The sequence below is a fragment of the Mustela erminea genome, chromosome 6 (assembly GCF_009829155.1).
Source record: "Mustela erminea isolate mMusErm1 chromosome 6, mMusErm1.Pri, whole genome shotgun sequence".
NCBI classification, from domain to species: Eukaryota; Metazoa; Chordata; class Mammalia; order Carnivora; family Mustelidae; genus Mustela; species Mustela erminea.
This window is the reverse complement of record NC_045619.1, coordinates 64,861,613-64,883,380: the sequence shown is the minus strand read 5'-3', so window position 1 is coordinate 64,883,380 and position 21,768 is coordinate 64,861,613. Positions and strand designations below refer to the sequence as shown.

The 21,768-nt window shown below is 39.9% G+C and overlaps 1 protein-coding gene across 4 annotated transcripts in view; it reads right to left on the bottom strand.

Annotated features, from left to right (window-relative positions):
* TMTC1 (transmembrane O-mannosyltransferase targeting cadherins 1) overlaps positions 1-21,768 on the bottom strand; it is a 263,017-nt gene that overhangs the window by 143,611 nt on the left and 97,638 nt on the right. The gene's annotated exons all lie outside the window — the stretch shown is intronic.

Below are 21,768 nucleotides of genomic sequence, written 5' to 3'. Positions count from 1 at the left end.
CACCAATATGTAATGGGCAATTGTCTCATCAGCCTATGGCCTCTGGAACCAAACTAGGTTACAAGAATGTCAACTTCTTAGAGGGGCAGAACTTATGCGGATGCTGTGTCTACCATAGCTCACTGATTTGTACAAAATGGGAACTGCGTATTTCTGCATAAGAGGCACATGGCTTTGATAAAGAAAATAGGGGTGCCTGGGTGGCTTAGTTGGTTAAGTGTCTCCTTTCGGCTCAGGTCACAATCCTGGAGTCCCAGGATCCTCTGGCTACCGGCTCAGCAGGAAGTCTGTTTCTCCCACTGCCCTTCACCCCACTCATGTTCTCTCTTTCACTCTCTCTGACTCTCAAACAAATAATCTTAATTAGAAAAACAAAGACAATGGAAGAAAAGCAAGAGAAAGCTATTAACAACTCCCAAGCAAAAACCTAAAGTGTCATTTTCACCTACATGCAAACTTCTATGTTTTAAACTACAAAGTGAGGGAACAAATCAAATCATGTAATCCAGCAAGCATTTCCCACCTCATCCTTATTTTTCCTACTCTTTTCCATATTTTTTCTTTTACTCTATTTAATTTCTCCTTGAAGGATGTCTTCTCAAATCTCTTAAAAGCTGCACTTGAATGACGTCTCTTTACACAATGGGAATATTTTACTGGTGAGATATCCCTTTGTAAGGCCTCAGTAGGTTCAAATCACAAAGAAGTGTCCATCTTCATGAATGCTTATAAAATATATATGGTTGCTCCACTTTGCAACAGTTAAATGTGTCCAGATGGTACTGTAAGGAGGCAACAATGTCACTCAGAAGCAGGTCTGGTCTCTCTTCTTGCTTCCTGTTTCCTCTTCCTAGTTCATAAAGAGGAAGCTGTGGATCAGACCTTTCAGAGTTCTTAATGAGTGGAGAAAATGAGGTGAGCTCAAAAACCACAAGTCCGCTTTTAGCAAAATCTGGACTGGATCCATTCCCAAGCACTGCACTTAAACCTTTCCTTAGCTCTCAAGCTTGGCAAGGAGGAAGGCCAGAGATGCTGTTAGCTCTCACAAAGCAGGTACATGACTAATGTACCAAAAGAAGCTTCCGGGAGCCCACCACTTCCTGAATCAAAACACAAGATTTTGTGTATGTTTGTGGTGGTGTATATCTCTGAAGTGAAATCCTTGGCTCTGATCTTCAGTGTGAACTAGATCTGTATGATTCCCAAAAGGTTATAGCCCTGCCAAGTGGCTTCTCTCTGCTCTGCCTCCACTATTTCTATCCATTTTCAGGATGACTCAACAAAGATCAACTCTGGATATTTCTGCTATTCCTTTCCAGGATACAAGGTAAGTGAGTGGCAGCAGGAAGGGAACAGCAGTGTGAGAAGATGAAAGTATTGAAGAGGACTGAAATGGTAATACTTGGAATGAAAAAGCGCTTCTTGGGTTAGTCTGCTTTTGGAAGCTCCATTTCTCAGGTTCCCTCATTGCTGGTTTATTTTAACACAGTGGAAAATATTAGAAGTGGTCTCCTCTCTATGGAACAACAAACCACAGGGTTTAGGATTCTGTTCAATGTTAAACTTAGATAAATTCCGAAAGTCTACATTTTGTTTCACTGAAAGCTTACAATGATGTTTATTTCAGGGAGTGATATTTATAAAGTGTCCCTATGCTTAGAAATTCTTCCCCCACAACAAATTCCATTTCCTCAAGAAGTTAAGCTCCTTCAGACACCAAATGATTTGCTCTTAAAATGTATCATCCCAAAGCCATGAAAGTCCAAGATGATACACAGAGGAGTGGTCGAAAAATGACCTCTTTCAAGATTTCTACTTCTAGCTGCTGACCAATATTAAAAGAGAAAATAAGCCAAAAGGATACGGCTCCTTTCTTGGTAAACACTAGGTCAGAGGCTGAGAGTCTTAAGCTCATACAGGAAGAACTCCAAGAGCTGAATTCTCTGTATTCCTTCCTCCTCCCCAACTTACAATAAAATTAGACAGTGGAATTTTCCCCTTTAGTCCATGATATATGCATTGTCTGTAACTGAACAACAAAAACATTAACAGAATAAAAATACCAAAAAATTGATATGTGCCAGATATAAATTTAAGTAATCAAATTGTAGTTATTTGCCACTTTTAACAATTCTATGAGGAAAAAGAGAATTCCCTTTTTTACGGAGGAAGAGACCAAAAAACTAGAATATTCAGCTATTCTACCAGATTCCCTCAGCTATTCATTTCAATCACAAACTAAAGTATCTGTAAGTGTCTTTTAAAGAAGGCACTATGTAAATGCCATCACTGATAATTTTCAGTTTCAGGCAAAGTCTCCACTGTTTTCCCTGTGAAGCCAGAGAACATTTCAACAACCAAACCAAAGCACTGAGGAACGCACTAGAATAGGAACCAAGGGTTCAATTCCCAGGCTTCCAGGTCATTGGTTTTATGGCTTGTAACAAGTCTATAAGGAGCTTTGTTTTCTTATTTTATCAATGAGAATTAAATTCAGTGGTTTCAGGTCTAAAATACTGTGATCCTTGGCTGTTCTAACCAACAGATGGTATCACAAATGAAAAATGAAGAAAAACAGAGAAACCTGAAAATTTTAAAAAGAAATGCTAGGGATTAAGAGGAAGCAAATGTTAGTTGATCAATCCCCACCCCCAACTTGAATAGACCCTTCATAACTTGCAGTTGTACAGGAAAATAATATTTTAACATTAGTTTGGGGTGTTGCATTATCAAACTCTGCATTTTTAACAATTTCTGATTTTAGGCAAACAACAGATCAAGATTATCCAGAGTAGAGTAGATTCCCTAACCTGTGCTCCCTCACACCCAATACTATTTTTTCTAACACCAAATCTTCTATTAATGTTCACCTTCTCAGTTGATTGTGTTTAAATATTCAGAGCTAAATGTGACTTCCTCCCTCAAGTTCACCTCCATGGCTTCTCAGCTATCAAATCCCACATAAGGTCCCGGCTGAGATGAGGACAACCAGCCACAATGAATTGTCCACCAAAAACCTGAGTGTTAAGTAAATGCTCATTATTTTAAGCCACTGGCTTTGTCGACACAGAATTATTATGTCAGTGGATAACTGATATATAGATAGATAGATAGATCAATAAATGCTTACAGACCCAAACAGAGTTTTAAAAATATTTTTCTGCCTCCACTCAACACACCCCCCCATTTTTTTCTGTGTGTTCCTTATCCTCCAGTGTTAGACCAGGGTATGAAAGAAGAATGCTGGGTTTGGGAGGTAGACAGCCAGCTGGAAGAGGGGAAACTACAAGATGGTACTATCTTAACCTTTAATCCTGCTGGTTTAAATGAAGATGTTATATTATACCTTCCATCCCTTCTCAGAATCTATAAACACCTATTAATTTTTGCCTTAACACCAGCTCTTGTGGCACATATCTCAGATAAAAAGAGTTGTTACTCTTTAACATTATACCAATAAATTATAAAAAGCTTTAAGGGGCACAGAATACATGACCGTAAAATCTACCACTTTGGCATGTGGATTATTTTAAGCTGAAGGCAATCAAGACCCAGCAGAGTCAAGGAAAACTTTGATCTCTCCCTTCACTACCTAAAAGAATTTAGAGAGGGGGCCTGCCTCAGAGAGGAAGCTGTACCAGAGGTTAACTTTTACCTGAATGAGACTGACTTATCTGTAGGACAGAGCAAATCTGTAATTACCAAACATCTGCTCTTCCTACTGTCCTGAGAATTACGCTCCCCTGCTTGGAAGCCCTTAGCTCAGGAAAGCACAGAAGTCTTGATGAGGGAACAGAAGGCTGGCTGAGGACAAAGCAAAAGCTTACACCCTGCAATCTTCCCCCACCCCGACTCCTGGGTGGGACATAAGTGACATTCTTTAGGAATCTCCCAACTATCTTAATGTTAATACCTTGCTAGAGGAAAAAACCTTGTAAATGGCAAGGTCTCTGGTATCTGGTTTCTTGTAAGTCCTCTTTAGTATATGAAAGTTCTATTGAAACCGCCCTTTTCCTGACCGCCCTCAACCCCATCATACATAACCTGCCATCCCTCACAACCCCCAGATAGCAGCTCTTTCTGCCCATGAGTTCTGTCCCCATGCTTTAATACACCACCATTTTGCAAAGATGTCTCAAGAATTGGCTCCGGACCTCACCACACCAAACCTAACTTTTATTCTAGAACTTCATCAGTCTGACTTGCCTTTGGGTCTCATATTTTTGTGGGACTCCTGTATGTATGAAATTAAATTGTTTTCCTCCTGTTAATCTATCCTATGTCAATTTAATTATTAGACTAGCCAAAGAAGCTAAAAGGGTAGAAGGAAAATTTTACCTCTTCTATTAGCTATATACAAAATTCTTTCTAGAACACCAGCCATATTAATTTAATTTCTCCTGTTCTTTCAAACTAATAACGGAGATTAATAAAGAGCCATATACCATGACCAAAATTTTTTTAAAAGTTTAAATTCAGAGCTTTTTAGGATAGGAATTTAGGAATCTGCTTCTCTTTGAAACATAAGAAAAAAGGTAGGTTTTTTGTGCTTCCCCCCACCCCTCCAGTTGACCAAAGTAACAAAGACACAGCTCACATTAGAAAAGATTATAAGCTTAACAAAAACAACAAAAAGAAATGTAAGTGTCTTTGGGTTCTTCTTTAATGCACTTTCTCCTTGAACTCATGAAGTGCCTCATCTAAATCTTAATAACCAAAGGCATTATGAAGAGGAGTGAGACAACCTTTGATGTCTCCTTTGATATTCAAATGCAGTCTGAAGCAAAGGAGCCAATTCTAAGACAATAATGCATTTCTCATTTTTATCTATTCAAAAACCACAACTCACCTTCAATACCCCATTCTGTGGCTATGATAAATTTTTCTTTCAGAAATTTCAAACTTAGCTCAGTATCTTATTTACAAAGAAATATGTGGAAATAAAGACAAAGAAGGCAAAGAGAAATATAATTTCAGTTCTCTAACCATTTCGAAAATCAAAGTTAGAACCGGAAGAGGTCAGAAAGCTCAGGCAGTTTTACAGGTGAGGAAAAAAAAAATGAAATCACAGAAGTGTTAACCGATTTGTAGAAGATCAGGGTCCTTTGATATCAAAGGTCAATGAGTTCAGGCTTTATTATTCATTCAATCTGCAGCCTAATTTATATTCCTAAATGAATTTAGTCAGAGACCCCAATTCCTCCTACATGTAACAGCAAAAATTCAATTCTGGTGATATCCTTTTCTGTCATTAACAGTCCCAGAAAAGTTTCAATTCATTCATAATAGGGGGTACTTAATGTACTCTATGGGCATCGTTCTCTGCGCTATGCACTTTCCTTTTTTTTTTTAAAAACACGATTATTTATTTATTTATTTGACAGACAGAGATCACAAGTAGGCAGAGAGGCAGGCAGACAGGAACCTGAGATCATGACCTGAGCCGAAGGCAGAGGCTTTAGCCCAGTGAGTCACCCAGGGGCCCCTGCACTTTACTTTTTTTAATGTCATTCAATTCCATATTGTGAGCCATGCTTGTCCCCATCTTGTGAATGAGGCTGAAGGAAGAATTTACTCAGGATCTTGCAGCTGGCAAGTGGCACAGGTGAGATATGAATCCAAATCCAAAGCATTCACTACTCTATGTAGCATACAAATAAACCAGAGCTGGGTTTTTTTTTTTTTTTTAGCACACTTTCAACATAGATTATTTTTGTATGCATTTCTGCATGTGTAGAAACACAGGGATTTCTACTGAATTAAATGATAAAGTTCATCTTCCGTAACTTCCTCCATTTGCAAGGGTCTACAATAAAACCCTTAGTATAGGTTTTTCCTACAAATGAATGAACTGAAGCAGTGCACGATTCTTGAAGGGTCTTTTATGATGTATCCTTTTAAAGGTTAAGGTGTGTAGTGGTTGCTGAAGGTTGAAATGCAAGTTCCATGTACTGTGGGCTGATTCAGAAGTCCTAAGTGAGAACAGACGGCCAAAAGGAGAGTGTGTGTGCATGGCTGAGAGGGTGTCACTGTACTGTGAACCCATCTGCATCAGCCGGCCAGCTACACAGACCAAAGTGGCAAGCAGGAACACAGAGTGAGACAGACAAGTGTGTCCTGAGAGTGACAATGAAGCCAACATCTGAGGAAGAGAAGAAGTGAATTAGGTGAGGGGAAAAGGAATAAAACACATATACAGAGGCCTAGGATTGAGATAGGCCAAGCAAGGTGAAGAAAATAAAAGTTCATTCTAGCTGCAGGATCTAATACTGGCAGAGTGGTGATAGGGAGGCTTGAGAGGCAGGCAGAGGCCTCAATGACCCTCATGTCCCACTGTGGAGTTTGGACTTTATTTGGACAGCAATTAACAGTTGGTGAAGAGCTTCAGGCAGTGAGGACCCAATGCGATTTCCAGCACAAAGTGGCCCTCTGTGATGTTTCTAATGTGACTAGTGTGAGGTCTATAATATAGCAAAGGGCCCAGCAGTCCCAATGGGGAAATGGTAGGCAACAGTGATTCTGGAAGTTTCTGAGATGTCAGATTCAGAAATAGAAGAGGTTCTAGCCCAAATAGGTAGAGAGACCTGATGGCAGGGATAAGTGAGAAAGGCATGTGTTGTTACATTTATTTACCACTCTTATTTAGCATTAAGTCTTTTTTATTTTTTTAACGATTTTATTTATTTATTTGACAGAGAGAGATCACAAGCAGATGGAGAGGCAGGCAGAGAGAGAGAGAGAGAGAAGCAGGCTCCCCGCTGAGCAGAGAGCCCGATGTGGGACTTGATCCCAGGACCTTGAGATCATGACCCGAGCCGAAGGCAGCAGCCTAACCCACTGAGACACCCAGGCACCCAGCATTAAGTCTTTTCTTAATGCATTTCAATTTTGTGTGAATGGTCATTAATTTGATGTCATTCAAAACTTTCTACTAACCAGAATATTAAACTGCCAAAATAGAAACCCATTATAAGAATATACATATTATGCACTTGTGTGGCCTTTTCTATGTCAAAGGGCTTTTCAGTCCAGTCTAATATTTAATCCTTGAAAGATCCATATGCCCTTGGCAGAAGAGAAAGCACCATCCCCACATTATTGACCTAGACCTAGACCTCCTGAACCAGAATTCTGACATTTTATGGCTGTTTCACACTGTCAAACACATTTGCTGCAGGTTTCCCCTTACTTCTATCAGTCCAAACTTCCTACACACCACAGACTCTTAAGAACCCATGCAAATGAAATCACTACTACTTGCAGGACACATCTGTGTGGGTACCCAAATAAACTTTTGCACTCAGAAGATTAAAAACAGCCAGTGATACCATAATCATATTTTCTGAACCTCTTATTGGAATAGACAGACTGATAAATCCAAATATAATTCAGCTAGTGAAAAGGAGTATTTGGTATTGAAACTGTCCAGGTAAACTGGGGAAACACATGTTCTGTTAACAATGACAACAGTAAAATAACAGCTGACATGGAGTAAATGCCTACAGTGCCCCAGGCAGTTCCTATGTATAAGTACTTAGCATCTTCCTACAGTATGTGCACTAATCAAATCTTCATTTTATAAATGGGGAAACCAAAATATTAAGAGTCAAGAAACTTGCACCGAGGACCAACAGGAGTCAGAAGGTCAATCTAGCTTGTACCTTTAATCACCAATGCTCTTCTGTTTCTCTGACACTGTCAACTAAGTCTGTCTTCAACTACCCATTGCCTGAATTTCAAACACTACCCTCAAGTACAAACATGGCATTAACATATATTTAAAAGAATGATGATTCCATGAAAAAAATGCTGAACATCACTCAGCATCAGGGAAATATAAATGAAAACCATAATGAGAAACCACCTCACACCAGTCAGAGAATGACTAAAATTAACAAGTCAGGAAATGACAGATGTTGGCAAGGATGTCAAGAAAAGGGAACCCTCCTAAGTTGTTGGTGGGAACGCAAGCTGGTACAGGCACTCTGGAAAACAGTATGGAGGTTCCTCAAAAAGTTGAAAATAGAGGCACCTTACGACCCAGCAATTGCACTACTAAGTATTTATCCCAAAGATACAGATGTAGTGAAAAGAAGGGCCCCAATGTTTGTCCACAATAGCCAAACTATGGAAAGAGCCCAGATGTCCATCAACAGATAAATGGATAAAGAAGGTGTGAGATACACACACACACACACACACAATGGAATACTACTCAGCCATCAAAAAAATGAAATCCTGCCATTTGCAATGACGTGGATGAAACTAGAGAAATTATACTAAGCAAAATAAGTCCATCAGAGAAAAACAATTATCATATGACCTCACTGATATGTGGAATTTAAGAAACAAAACAGAGGATCATAGGGGAAGAGAGGAAAAAATAAAACAAGATGAAATTAGAGAGGGTTTATCACCCATAAAGAATCTGAACCACAAGAAACAGAGGGTGCTGGAGGGGAGTGGGATGGAGTGATAGAGTAACTGGGTAATAGGCATTAAGAAGGACATATGATGTGGGACACCTGGGTGGTTCAGTGGTTAGTCTCTGCCTTGGGCTCAGGTCATGATCCCAGGGTCCTGGGATTGAGCCCCAGGGAGCCTGCTTCTCCCTCTCCCCATTGCTCATGCTCTCTCTCTGTCTCAAATAAATAAATAAAATCTGTAAAAAAAAGAAGAAGAAGAAGAAGAAGGGCACGTGATGTAATGAGCACTGGGTGTTATATGCAACTGATGAAATCACTGAATTCTACCTCTAAAACTAACAATATTATATGTGAATTAATTGAATTTATATTTTAAAAATCAAACTATAAAAAAATAAAAAATAAATAAAAGGATGATGATTCAGGATACCATTTATACCTGATCAATTAAGGGAATTAACAGAAAGGCTACTGCTACAACTTCATTGCTATGAAATATCACAAGCTGTTCCAACAGCAATATTCAATTGGCAAAATACTGGGCACAGAGTTAGGTCCTATAAACAACATATGAAAGAAATAAAAGCATACATTTAATACTTAAATAACGCTAACATTTACTGAGTATTTGCCATGGGCCAGAACCTCTCCTAAGCACATATATCAGCTCTTTAAACACACACACCAACAACAGAAGTATGAAGCAGGTATTATTTCTATCTTCATTTTATAGAAGGGGAAACAGACGCCTAGAAGCCTAATGGAGTGACTTGAACTTGCCTGGGACCACAAAGCCGGTAGTGAACAGAGCTGGGACCAGCAGCGCCTGTGTGTTCGGGTGCTGGAGCCTGCTTCCCAGAGCCACCCCACACGGCCCTTCTGTGCTTGCTGCACTGCTCCAAGGAGCTGTGCACAGGAGGAAGGACAAAAAGACTTCAGGGAAGGAAAAAGTCAGCATGAGCTGGAAAAGGAGAAGAAGCCATGGGAAACACCGGAGACCTGACCTGGGCCCGCCGGGTGGAGGGGGGCGCTGTTCAGAGAAGATGGAGGAGACGGGCAACAGGGGCTGGGGGAGAGGTGCTCAGGCAGCCGCAGAGGGACTGGAGGGAGCGTGACTGCCCAGGACGGTGAGGACTCCTGGCAAACACAGCGCCGGTAGCCCCTCCTGAGCATGGCAGAATCAAGAGTGTGAAATCTGAATAAGGAAGTGTGAAACTGGAACTCTGAAACCATGTCAACCTGAACAGCAGGAGAATATTCCTAAATATAATGGATATTGTTTCTGTCTCCCTTTTGCTCAGCCACAGGCAGGCAAGGGGTCTCACCCAGGCAGCTAGCTCCCTCTCCTCTCAGCCTTCCCCAGGCCTCACCTGGTATCATCTCTGTCACCAGGGTTCTTTTGGGGGACCTGGAGCAGGACTCTATCTCTCCAGGGTCCCATCTCTGACTTATTCCCTAGGTGTTTCAAACCTTACAGCCAACACCCAGGACAGAGACTGGGCCCCCATGCCATTAGAGGGGGAGCATCATGTGCTGCAGCTCTACACCTTCTTTGGTCTCTCCTCCACTCGTGGCATCCACGCAAAATGCAGGCCAGGCTGGCCCAGCTGGGGCTCTATCCCACTTTTATGCTCATCACAGGGTGAGAAACTTAGAAGATGTGCTACAGCTGCGAACAGCTTACATTGGAGACATGCAAGGGAGGAAGCCTCGCTTGAGCCACTTTCTCCAGAGGCCCGTCATGCACAGGCCAGAAGCAACTTGTAAGAAGGGGCAGTAAGCCCAGAAGCTCTGCAATACACACGGGTTCGCACACAGAGTTCACACAGAGGCCAAGGAGGACATGTGGCTGCCTGGGCTTCCTGGAGACCACCGCTCCTCCTGAAATAGATCTCTTCCCTGCAGCCAAGGCCACGCTCTGGCCAAGATAGGTGGCTTAAGAAAACATAGCACCACTCACAGGGAGGAGAGCTATGCCAATGCGAGAGAAGAGAAACCTTTCCTTGGTCCAGATGAACTCATCCAGAGAATAGCCCATGTCTCTGGCCCCAACCCCCTTTCTAATGAAGGTCAGACGGCTGACCATCAGAGCTGCAAGGGCTGGAAAGAAGGGACTGGTCCTTCCAGCACAATCCTGGCAAACGCCTTTAAAGTTCACGTTTCCTACAAAAATCTAATTTTAGGGGGATTCAAGTTTTAGTTCACTTGGAACTCTTTTTTACACTCAGGACAAATACGCTATATACATATATATATTTTTTAAAGGTGAACTTTTCAAGGTTCAACTCTAGGCAATTTATTGGGTGGTTTTATTTTTAAATTCCAGTATTCACACATGTTGAAAGCTCCTAAGGAGAAAGCCATAATTATGATTTCAGAGTAGAAATAAGAACCACAGTGGCTCTTAGCAATAGAAACAATCATTATTCAGATAATTGTCATGGTTTTTAATGTTTATGTAAAATGTCTACTAGTTCTGCGGAAGTTAGAATACATAATTAAGTCTATTTTTTTTTCAAATGCATGCTTCTTTTGGTTATACCATTTTTAAAACTGTCTCCTAATTTACTTCTAGACCAGACTCTCATTTTAAAACATAACATAAAAAATTAAAGTAGGGAAGTTGCCAAAGGAACTAGAAATTGCAGTCCCAGTCCTATTTTTTCACATATACTCATATCTAATTATATTTATTTATATTTTTCAAAGGAACCATTCAGAAAATAATGTTAAAACATCAGTTTGTTAAGTGGGTTGTCAGAGGGACCTCTGAAGGTCTCTCATACTAAACTCTCAAAAGATGGTGTCTGTGACAAAGGGGCAGCCCAGGTGTGGTAAAGCAACCACAGAAGCCACAAAGAATCTCAGCTCATTCAATGACCCACTGAGAGTCTAGCCAACCCTCATAACTGCCTTGGGGTCTCAGGTGCCTCAGCCACAAAGCAGTCATCCTAATTTCTACCTCGCTCATTCATTGGAAGGATTTCAATGAGACAAGGTATGTAAGTGGCTCAACACAATGCCCAGAACATAAAGGCACCCAAAATCACCATTATTGGAATAGTGACCACAACTTAAATGAAAATTCTAAAATCCTATGGCCTGTCTTGCATGGCCACATGCAAAAACAAAAACAAAAACAAAACAAAAAAATAAGCAGTGACTTCAGCTAGGATTAAATATAGAAAAAGGACTCTTCTCCCTCAAGTTCTATCGGCTCCCTTCTTCCTGAAAAGAGAAGGGAAGAGAACTAAATATTTTCCTTGAAGATGAAGCTAGAATTTAGCTTTTAACATTCTTCTCATTCACTGGTTTCCTTTCATTTGACTTGGGATACTGAAGCCAGCTACTCCAATGTGTCAAGGCAAGACACGCCTGCCCACAGCAGCTGGCTGAGGAGGCAGACAGGAGGTGCCCTGGAAGGGCTGAAATCCAGCTCACGGTCCCTTCAACAACCCATGAGCCCTGGCGCCCGCTCCATCCGCCTTGAGGAAGGGCAGCATTTTCTGAATTCTCCCAAAAGAGCAAAAAGTACCCTTGACTCAAACATTATGCACTTGATACTTCACACACTCCCAGTTTTTTTCTACTTCAAATAAATATCCCTACTGGCCAGCAGCAGCCTGCACATTATGATCCAATACCCATTAAACAGCTTCATTTGTCCTAATGACTTTCACAGCAACTTGCTAAATATAGTATTTCCATTTTCTTTGCAGCCAACTTTATTTTCTCACTGACACACTACCACAGTATTTCCAGTCACCAAACAAAGTGTAAAGTAACTTCATGTCAACGAACAATATTTGTTTCTGTATTAACTCAGCTGAGTTTCCCTTGCCAACTCACCATCATGTTTGATACAGTAGGAATTTAATTCATTATACCAAATTTTAAAAATTCTTAATCCTACAAGTCTTAACACTACCTTTACAAGCCCCACCAAGATCAGGACCCAATCTGAAATCTTCCAGGCTAAAGTTTCCATATCCTAGAGGTTTTAGACACAAGAATGGACTGTCAGCAAGGGTGACCAACCAGTCCAGCATGCCTACCCCTAAGGAGCTTGCTGGGACATTGGATTTTTAGTGCTAAAAGTCCTGGGAAAACCAGAATGATCTGGTCATCCTCTATCTAGCAGAGTGGCAGAATACAGACTTAATTGCTATCAACCAAACCATACGTTTTGCAAAAATCCAAACAAAATAAATGGTATCTTTTTCTTGCTCTGGACAAACACACCTGTATGCAGACAGACACACACACACACATACACACACACACACACACACACACACACACACACACACACCCCACACCACCACATATATCCTCCTATCATTTGCTATTCTTTATGAAAAAGAGTTTAATCAAAAACAAGTATTTCTCTGGTGGAAGATATTTACTGATTGGTTGAGTCTGTTAATTCTGAAAACCTGAGAACTAGAATTTTCTCACCCCCAATTTTGAACCATCAGACAATTCTTCTCTACTTGGATAAGCCAATGTAAGTGGCATTTATATTCAAGTAACAAAAGGAAAGGAGTGCAAGGAGAAACAAGGGTTTAATAACTACTAAGACTGGGGTGCCTGGGTGGCTCAGTGGGTTAAGCCGCTGCCTTCGGCTCAGGTCATGATCTCAGGGTCCTGGGATCGAGTCCCGCATCGGGCTCTCTGCTCAGCAGGGAGCCTGCTTCCCTCTCTCTCTCTCTACCTGCCTCTCCATCTACTTGTGATTCCTCTCTGTCAAATAAATAAATAAAACCTTTAAAAAAAAAATAACTACTAAGACTGTACAGAGTTCACTATATATGCAATCAATGGAACTGTAATGACTATTTACTAGATTATAAAGCTGCCTGGTTGATTAAAGTAGAGGTTAATATTTTAAATGCTAAATTCAAAGGAATTCGACTGTCTTGATTATAAAATAATCAGTAATTAAAAGGAATCTGACTGTCTTGATTATAAAATACAGATCATAGACAGAATGGTACCTAAAATGATAAATATTAGCTATAAACAAACAGAACCAAACATTCAAAGAAAACTAAAGGCCAAAAATCTCACAACCTGTAATTTCAATACATTTGTCTGTTTATGCTCTGCCATATGGAAATAACACATATTGATTTTTCCTTTTATATGCCAGCGATACTTAACTGAAAAGTTTATGAAAGTTTTTCTATCTTCTATGCTACTCTTTTTTTTTTTTTAATTGTTTCTTCCTGGTACACAAGGTTCACCGGCTACAGGATTATTTAAAACCATTTCCACTCTCTTTAAACATTAAGTTCCAATTTCCTGGGCCCTATTACTAAAAACAGCATAGTAAACAGTAAGAGTAGATTTTTCCACTGTTCAGTGGTCTCCTACTTAAGTAAAAGAGCCATATTATGAATATTAAGTGACTATTTTAGACTAACAAAAACAACAGATGTTCGTCAAGAGGGAAAAAAACTCCAGAAGAATCTGTTTTGACACATCCCTTGCCCAAATAGGAAAACTGATCCCTGCCATGGTCAGTCAGTGAGCAGTTTCTACAGGTCCCATTTGCACTGTACCTTGAAATCAAAGACAGGCCAACTCCAGGAATAACAGATGAGGCACAGCTTCTCTTCAAGATGTGAGGACATGGCAACCAGTGGAGTTCTATTAGGCAGGTGATCAAGAATCACGCTTGCTCACAATTTCTCTAACAAAGCACTTAATGAGAAACCAATGAGAGGTGGGTCCCCCAGGTGCCCAACTGAATGGTTCCATTAATGCTAGATGGATGCCTTAAAGCGAGGCCTCACCACTGTGAACATCTGGGGAATCCTTAACTCCTGACAGAGCTGGCAGGTACACTACAGTGTACAAAAAGAAAAACACCTTGTACTCCTGTAATATGATTTGGTTAAGGACCAAAATAAGACATGAGGCCCTTCTGGTCCTTCTTTGGAAATACAGGTACATACTTATCTGCCCAAAATCATTTACATTCCAAACCCTTGGGATTTTTCAGGTCTACCTTCAAGAAAACAGCATAAATATGTTAACTGGCATCTAATTTTGCTATGTTCTTCTTTCTTAGCTAGTTCAATCTAATGGATTTCAGGATTAAGGTTATTGCAGATAAAAGTAAAATCAAATTTGCAGCATGAATAACCCTTTTCCTGCATGGCTGTTTTGCACATTATGATGCTGTTTTAGTTTTGTATTTAGCATATCCCCACAGCACCAAAGAGCCTGTTCACTGACAGACTCTTATCCTGCAGTTATTTCTATACATAAAATGTGCCATAAAATATGCAGGACCATAAGCAATCCAAATAAGGTACATGAATTAATCCATTTGGATGAGCCATTTCTACACAACCACATGATTTAATTTCTTCATTTGCCAAAGACAACTACTTCTATTACTATACTATTCTACAAATTAAATAAACCAATATTTTTGCAATAATCAGAACCTTGTCTACTAAACAACCTCCTCTTCCAGTTATACGTACAAAAGTCAGGGACGAATAAGAATTGCTTCTAAGCAACCAAAACTAATGCTTCCAACTCACAGTTGTCCAGTTTTCCTCCCTAAAGCAAAATCAAAGCAGGCAGACGTGCTGCCACAAACATATGCACTGTAACAGCGCCTGGCTTGCTTTTCCTAGATCCTGTTTCTTCTTTTTCCTGAGCATACAACCTCTCTGCTTCATTTGTGGTTAAAAACGACCTCATGACTTAGTTCGAGCCAGAGGAAGGTGAACAGAAGTAACAGGTATCAATTTCAAGTCTGGCCCATCTAATCTTCCTGCATTTGAGCACAGAAACATCTTCCTCTTCCTGCTTGATGAAGGCAAGCACAGCTGGAAGATACAGAGCCACAAGATGGACAGAGCCCGGGTCCCTGAATCACGCTGTGAAGATGAGCTGCCCATCTGTCAAGAACACCTAGTTCCGATTTAATGTAAGAAACTTGTATCAAATGTAAGCCATGCTCATAACTGGTGTCATATTACCTAAGACAGATGCCAAGAGTAGCAAGAAATGGCATCTAAAAGCAAGAAGAGGTCTACAAATTCACCTTTGAAAAAAAGTCTGAGATACTCTGAAGAATTTATGTAAGGAACATTAGTGTCTCATTATTTACAGATGGTAAGTTTTGAAAACTTTAAGAGGATACAATGTTGGCATGGACTCCACAAGACAGACAAAATTATGGACTTCTCATGGGAGTGAACATTTGTGCAATGTCATGTTATTTTTTTTCTGAATATCAACTTGGCATCACACGACAAAACCTAAAACACTTCACCAACCTTTGGTAATCACACTCAAATCAGAAATGCCACAGGAAGAATTATGTTCACATTAGTGAAAAACTGAAAAACAACCTATCTAAATTAGGGGAATAGTTAAATTTTAGTATCACCATTCAGTGGAATAACTCATTTAATCATTTTAGAGTATGTTTAAAAGAACATTTATAGTAGTACCTGGGTGGCTCAGTCCTTTTAAGCATCTGCCTTCGGCTCAGGTCATGATTCTGGGGACCTGGGATGAGCCCCAGGTCAGGAGTCCCTGCTCAAAAGGGAGTCTGCTTCTCCCTCTCCCTCTGCCTTTCCCCCTTCATCCCCCACCCCACGCACTCCCTCTCTCTAAAATATGTATGTGTGTGTGTGTGTGTGTGTGTGTGTGTACGTGCGCATGCGCACGCATACTGAAGATGAGAAGGAAAAGGAGGAAGAAGAGAAAAGAAGAAAGGATTACCTATAGGTGGAGGGAGGCAACAGGAGAGGGGGACAGGGACAGACCTGTCTGAGTGGACCTTATGGTGCAGATTTAGAAGCGGTGTTTATACAGTTATAAAACAAATTAAATCCAAAGGAAAAAACCAATCCTTAAAAATAAAACACAACATGAAACAAATCAAAACTACACAGAAAGGAGCCATATCAAGTAAGTTTAAAACACAGTAATTTTACTGTATATAATGTAATTTTACTGTACTGTAGTACCTAGTACTACACATTTTAAAAGCAAAAAGAATTATAAAAAATTCACAAAATACTTTTAACAATCATATTGTTTCTGGTAATGTTGGTATTGTTATTTTGAGACTATTGCACGAGTAATGCAGTATAAAACAAATACATAATTATACTGGTGTTGTTAGGAACCAGAATTTTCAGTAGGCAGAAAGAGAGAGGCTTACCCTGAAGATTAGGTAAAAATGCTTGTAGTTCCAAATTTTTTTTTTTTAAGATTTTTATTTATTTATTTGACAGAGAGAGATCACAAGTAGGCAGAGAGGCAGGCAGAGAGAGAGGAAGGGAAGCAGGCTGAGCAGAGAGCCTGATGTGGGACTTGATCCCAGGACCCTAAGATCATGACCTGAGCTGAAGGCAGCGGCTTAACCCACTGAGCCACCCAGGCGCCCCCAAATTTTAACTAGAAGTGTTAGCTAGGATGCAATTCGAAGTTCCTCAAATAAGAGGGCTGGAAGCTCTCCACAGAAAGGAGGAGGAGAAAAGAAAAAAGCAAGGGAAGAATGTTGTTTTGCAAAACCAACAGTTCCAGCCAGAGTTGCCCAGCTAGGTGTTTCACCTGAGAGCCCCCGGCAGAGTTTTCACCTAAGCACGACTTGAGCCTGATTCGAGCTGAGTACCTGGGCAGGAGCCCTCCTGAGTTGTCCTAAGGTTACCTTTAGCTCATTATAAAATGAAGATCCTCCTCCTATGGGTGGAGTCGTCTGCCATTTTTTCGGAACACAGATGTATGCACTAGCATGCTGACATTGAATGAAAGTGTTTATGCAAGCTCTCTGCTCCCATCCCCTAATACACTGAATAAAAGTTTCCTGTACTAACCCCGTAGGGAGACAGTGTTTTTAAGGCAGGGAAACTAAAAGGCACCTACAAAAAAACTGTTTTTTGTTTGTTTGTTTGTTTTGCTCCTTTTCTTGCTAGGACCTACACCCCTGCCTCACACACATCCTATAGCACCAAATAATGTAGGTCTTCCTTGGAAAGGTCAAGGAATTAATGATTTCTTTGGAGTCTTCCAGCACAATATTTAACACCTATGGAGTGACCAGCCAGGATCATCATGAATGTTTTCCAAGACCACTGACTCACCAAAACCTCAGGCTCCAGGGCACAAGTGACTTATAGAGGTTACCTGAACTTGCCTTTTTTCTAGGATGCCTAAGAAGATATGTGTACTGGACCACAGTCCTCAGTAAAACTCCAGACCCCAAGCAAAGTTGAGACTAACACTCCTCTCCTTTCCTTTCCCAGATGTTCTTTCTCTATCTGCCCTCTGTGTCTTCAATAAATTCTGCCCCCACTTCTTGATTCAAGTTTGATTTCTCTTCTGCCCAGAGCCAAGGATCATCTTCTCCCTGGACCCAGCCAGCTTGCATTACTTTGAGTTATTTCCCTGTCTCCTTACTTATAACAATAATAAAAAGTTCTTTGCTTTTAACATTTCCTTGAGTTGTGTTTAATTTGATGCACCCCAAATGGCAAACCATTTGAGTTCAGTTCGAAGTATCAGAATGAACTCACTGCCTATTTTCATATAGTTTAAAGATAACTGATTTTCCTAGACTCACCACTGAAAAGGCCTGGTGACACAGTGAGTTTTCCAGTAGTAGTGAGCACCACAAATGCCTTAATTTTGGTCCTGAAAATCATCCCCCAATTAAAGGAACCAAAAGCTCTTGGTGAAATGGCTGTTTCCAGGTCTGGTATAGAAAATGAATAAGATGAACATGGAATATCCAGAATAAAGAAGACAACTGAAGTTACATCAAAGGCCTTAGGGCCAACTTGAAGAAAGCTTCTACTGGCCAAAATGGACATTTGAACATCAACAATAAAACTGGCAAATAGTGAAAGAATCAAGTGTTTGTCCTGCATTGCCTATATAAACTATATCCTCAGGGCAACCGAATATTTCTTGGAAAAATGCTTCTCTTGATACTCTAGCAAATAAATGAAGAAGAGACTGATAGAGTAGCACAAATTCTCAATCCCTACCAAAATAATGGGTCAAGACTAACAGCAACTCACATCACGAAAAGAAAAACATCCAGAATTCTTTACTTTCTACCATCTATGAAGTATTCTTACCCAAAATTAAAACATGAAAGTGATCAAACTTTTAAATACAACTATCAAGTTACAGTAAATACAGTGGATAGAAGAATGCATCACTTGACATCATGGAGATGCAATCAGCAAAAGGCAGGATGAAAAAGGAAAAAAAAATAAAAACAAACAAAAAAAGGCAAAAGTAAGAACTGCAAAAAATTCTCAGCACCACACTGAATTCCAACCTGCACTGATGCCTGACCCAACTAACTCAGCTTCTAGCAGCCTACCACCTAGTTCCTAGAATGACCCAACCCCCTTTTGAGCTCCTCCATCTAACAGTTCAGAGTTCTCAAAGGACTGAATATTTGTTCTAGCCACCATCTTAAGATAAGTTCCTGATCTCCCTTTCTTAGAACATCTAATAAAAAGGGCTTGTAACTGTGAATCTTTCCTCAGTCCTTTGGAGATGTGTATATATCTCCTACAACCCAGGAGTGGATTTCTCAAGGATCTGAAAACCATTTCTTGATACATTACCATCAGGAAGATAGGGCCTCTGTCTCACCACTCTCTGTAGGGGGTGAAAATCCTCACTTCAGTAACTGCCAGCTAGCAGACAGCCTAGCCTGTTCCCGTTTACACTGACCCCTTGGTAATGTTTCATTTGCATCTCCACTGTCCCTTCCTACCATCCACTGTTCCTTTAAAACACCCAGTTACCTAGCTACAAACTGGAATGGAGTTCAGCTGTTTCCCTTCCATTAGTAGTTACTAAATGAAATCTGCTTCCGTAGCTTTACTGTCTGGCTGTTTTTATCTCAGACAAATACAAAATAAAAACAAAAAGAGCAGCACTGGAAGGGAGAATCTATAGATTAACAGGGGCTTTTGAGGCACATGAACCACTGCAATGTATAGGCAGGCATTACTTATATGTAATGTAATGACTAATTAGCAGTTTGATGATATTAAGAATTAGCGTTCTTTTTTTTTTTTTAAGATTTTATTTATTTATTTGACAGAGATCACAAGTAGCAGACAGGCAGGCAAAGAGGAGAGGAAGCAGGCTCCCCACTGAGCAGAGAGCCTGATGCAGGGCTCAAACCCAGGACCCCGGGATCATGACCTGAGCTGAAAGCAGAGGCTTTAACCCACTGAGCCACTCAGGTGCCCCAGAATTAGTGTTCTTTTAGATGTGACAGTGTTATTATGGTTGTGTTTAAGAGAAGAGTCTTTGTATTTTGTAATTTTTAAAAGATTTTATTTATAAATACATTTAAAAATCATAAATAAATCATATATAATATTTATAAATAAATAAATAAAGGGGGGGAGAGTACACAAGCAAAGCCAGGAGAGTGGGGTAGGGGCCAGCGGGTAGGGGCAGAGGGAGAGGAAGAAGCTGACTCCCACCTGAGCAGGGAGCCCGAAAAGACAGAGGGCTCAAACCCAGGACCCAGAGACCATGACCTGAGCCAAAGGCAGATGCTCAATCAATGGAGTCACCCAGGTGCCCCCAAAGAATCCTTATATTTTAGAGTCTTACTGAAATATGTATACATGAAATGATATGACATCTGGAAATTCACAACAACTTGAGTGTAGAGAAGGGACTAGTAATTGTTGAAATTATGTGAGGGTTCATTATACTGTTTTACCTAACTTTGTACATGTTTGGAATTTTCCGTAATATTTTTTTTTTAAACTGGGATAGTCATATGAAAAAGGACTAGTACCTATAATATATTAAGAACTCTCAAAACTTAACAGTTAAAACAAAAACAATTAGAAAAATGAACATAGAACATGAAATGACATTACATTATAGAATGTGTGTGTGTGTGTATCTATCTATCTATATGGCAAATAAACTTATGAAAAGATGTTCAATGTCACTAACCATTAGGAAAAAGAAAATAAGATCACAATGAGATCATACTATGTATTTATAAGAAGAGCTAAAATTAAAAACAGTAACCATACCAAAGGATAAGAAGAATCCAGAGAAACTGGATCTGTCCTATGTTGCTGGAGGGCATATAATGTTATATGCCAGTCTACAAAATAGTTTGGCAGTTTCTTTAAAAATATACACTTACCAAATGATCCAGCAACTATACTCATGGGCATTTATACCAAAGATATAAAAATTTATGGCCACATAAAGCCTATACATGATTGTTCATAGCTTTATTACAATACCTTTTTAAAATAAATTATTAAATTTTATTACAGATACAGCCTCAAACTGAGAACAAAGAGACAAAAAAAAAAAAAAAAAAAAACAACAAAAAAAAAAAACCAAATATCCCTCAAGGGGTGAAGTTTAAAAACTGTGGTACAGCCATATGGTAAGTCCATATGGTATAATACTACACAGCAATAAAAAAGAATAAACTGGGGCACCTGGGTGGTTCAGTGGGTTAAAGCCTCTGCCTTCAGCTCAGGTCATGATCCCAGTCCTAGGATCGAGCCCCACATCGGGCTCTTGCTCAGCAGAGAGCCTGCTTCCTCCTCTCTCTCTGCCTGCCTCTCTGCCTACTTGTGATCTCTGTCAAATAAATAAATAAAATCTTAAAAAAAAAATACTGATATATACAACTTAATGTGGGTTTCAAAGACACTATGCTCAAGGAAAAAAAGTGTCAATCTAAAAAAGGCTACATACTGCATGATTCCATTAATACAACATTCCTGAAATAAAAAAAATTAGAAATGGAAAACAGATTAATGGTTGCCAGCATTTAGGGCTGGTGGCAGAGTAAAGAGCAGGTATTAACTACAAAGAGGCAGCAGAAGAGACATCTTTCTTGACTGAATAATTTGGCATCTTGATTGTAATGGTACTTGTATGAATCTACAGGTATGATGAAGACTACTTAGAACTATATACCACATCCTACCAATATCAGTTTCCTGGGTGTGATGCTATAGCTGAGTTACACACAAAGTAATCCTTCCAGAGAAGTTAGCAGAGGAGAAGGGGACCTCTCTGTGCTATAGTCGCATCTTCCTGTGAACTGCAAAGTATTTAAAATATATTTGAAAGGTTTTTAAAAGTCAAGCTAATTTAATCCAAAAACCCATGTCTTGCTGCCTGTGGAATGCTGCCTTATCACTTAAGAACATTAAGCTCAAAGCATGAACAGGTATTAAAAACTCATAGATGCTCATGTAGCTGGCCCAGCAGATACCCACAATGGTGTTGGTTATACCCCATGAAAGAGAAGTTGCTCATGGAGTCAAAATAGGAGAGCTGC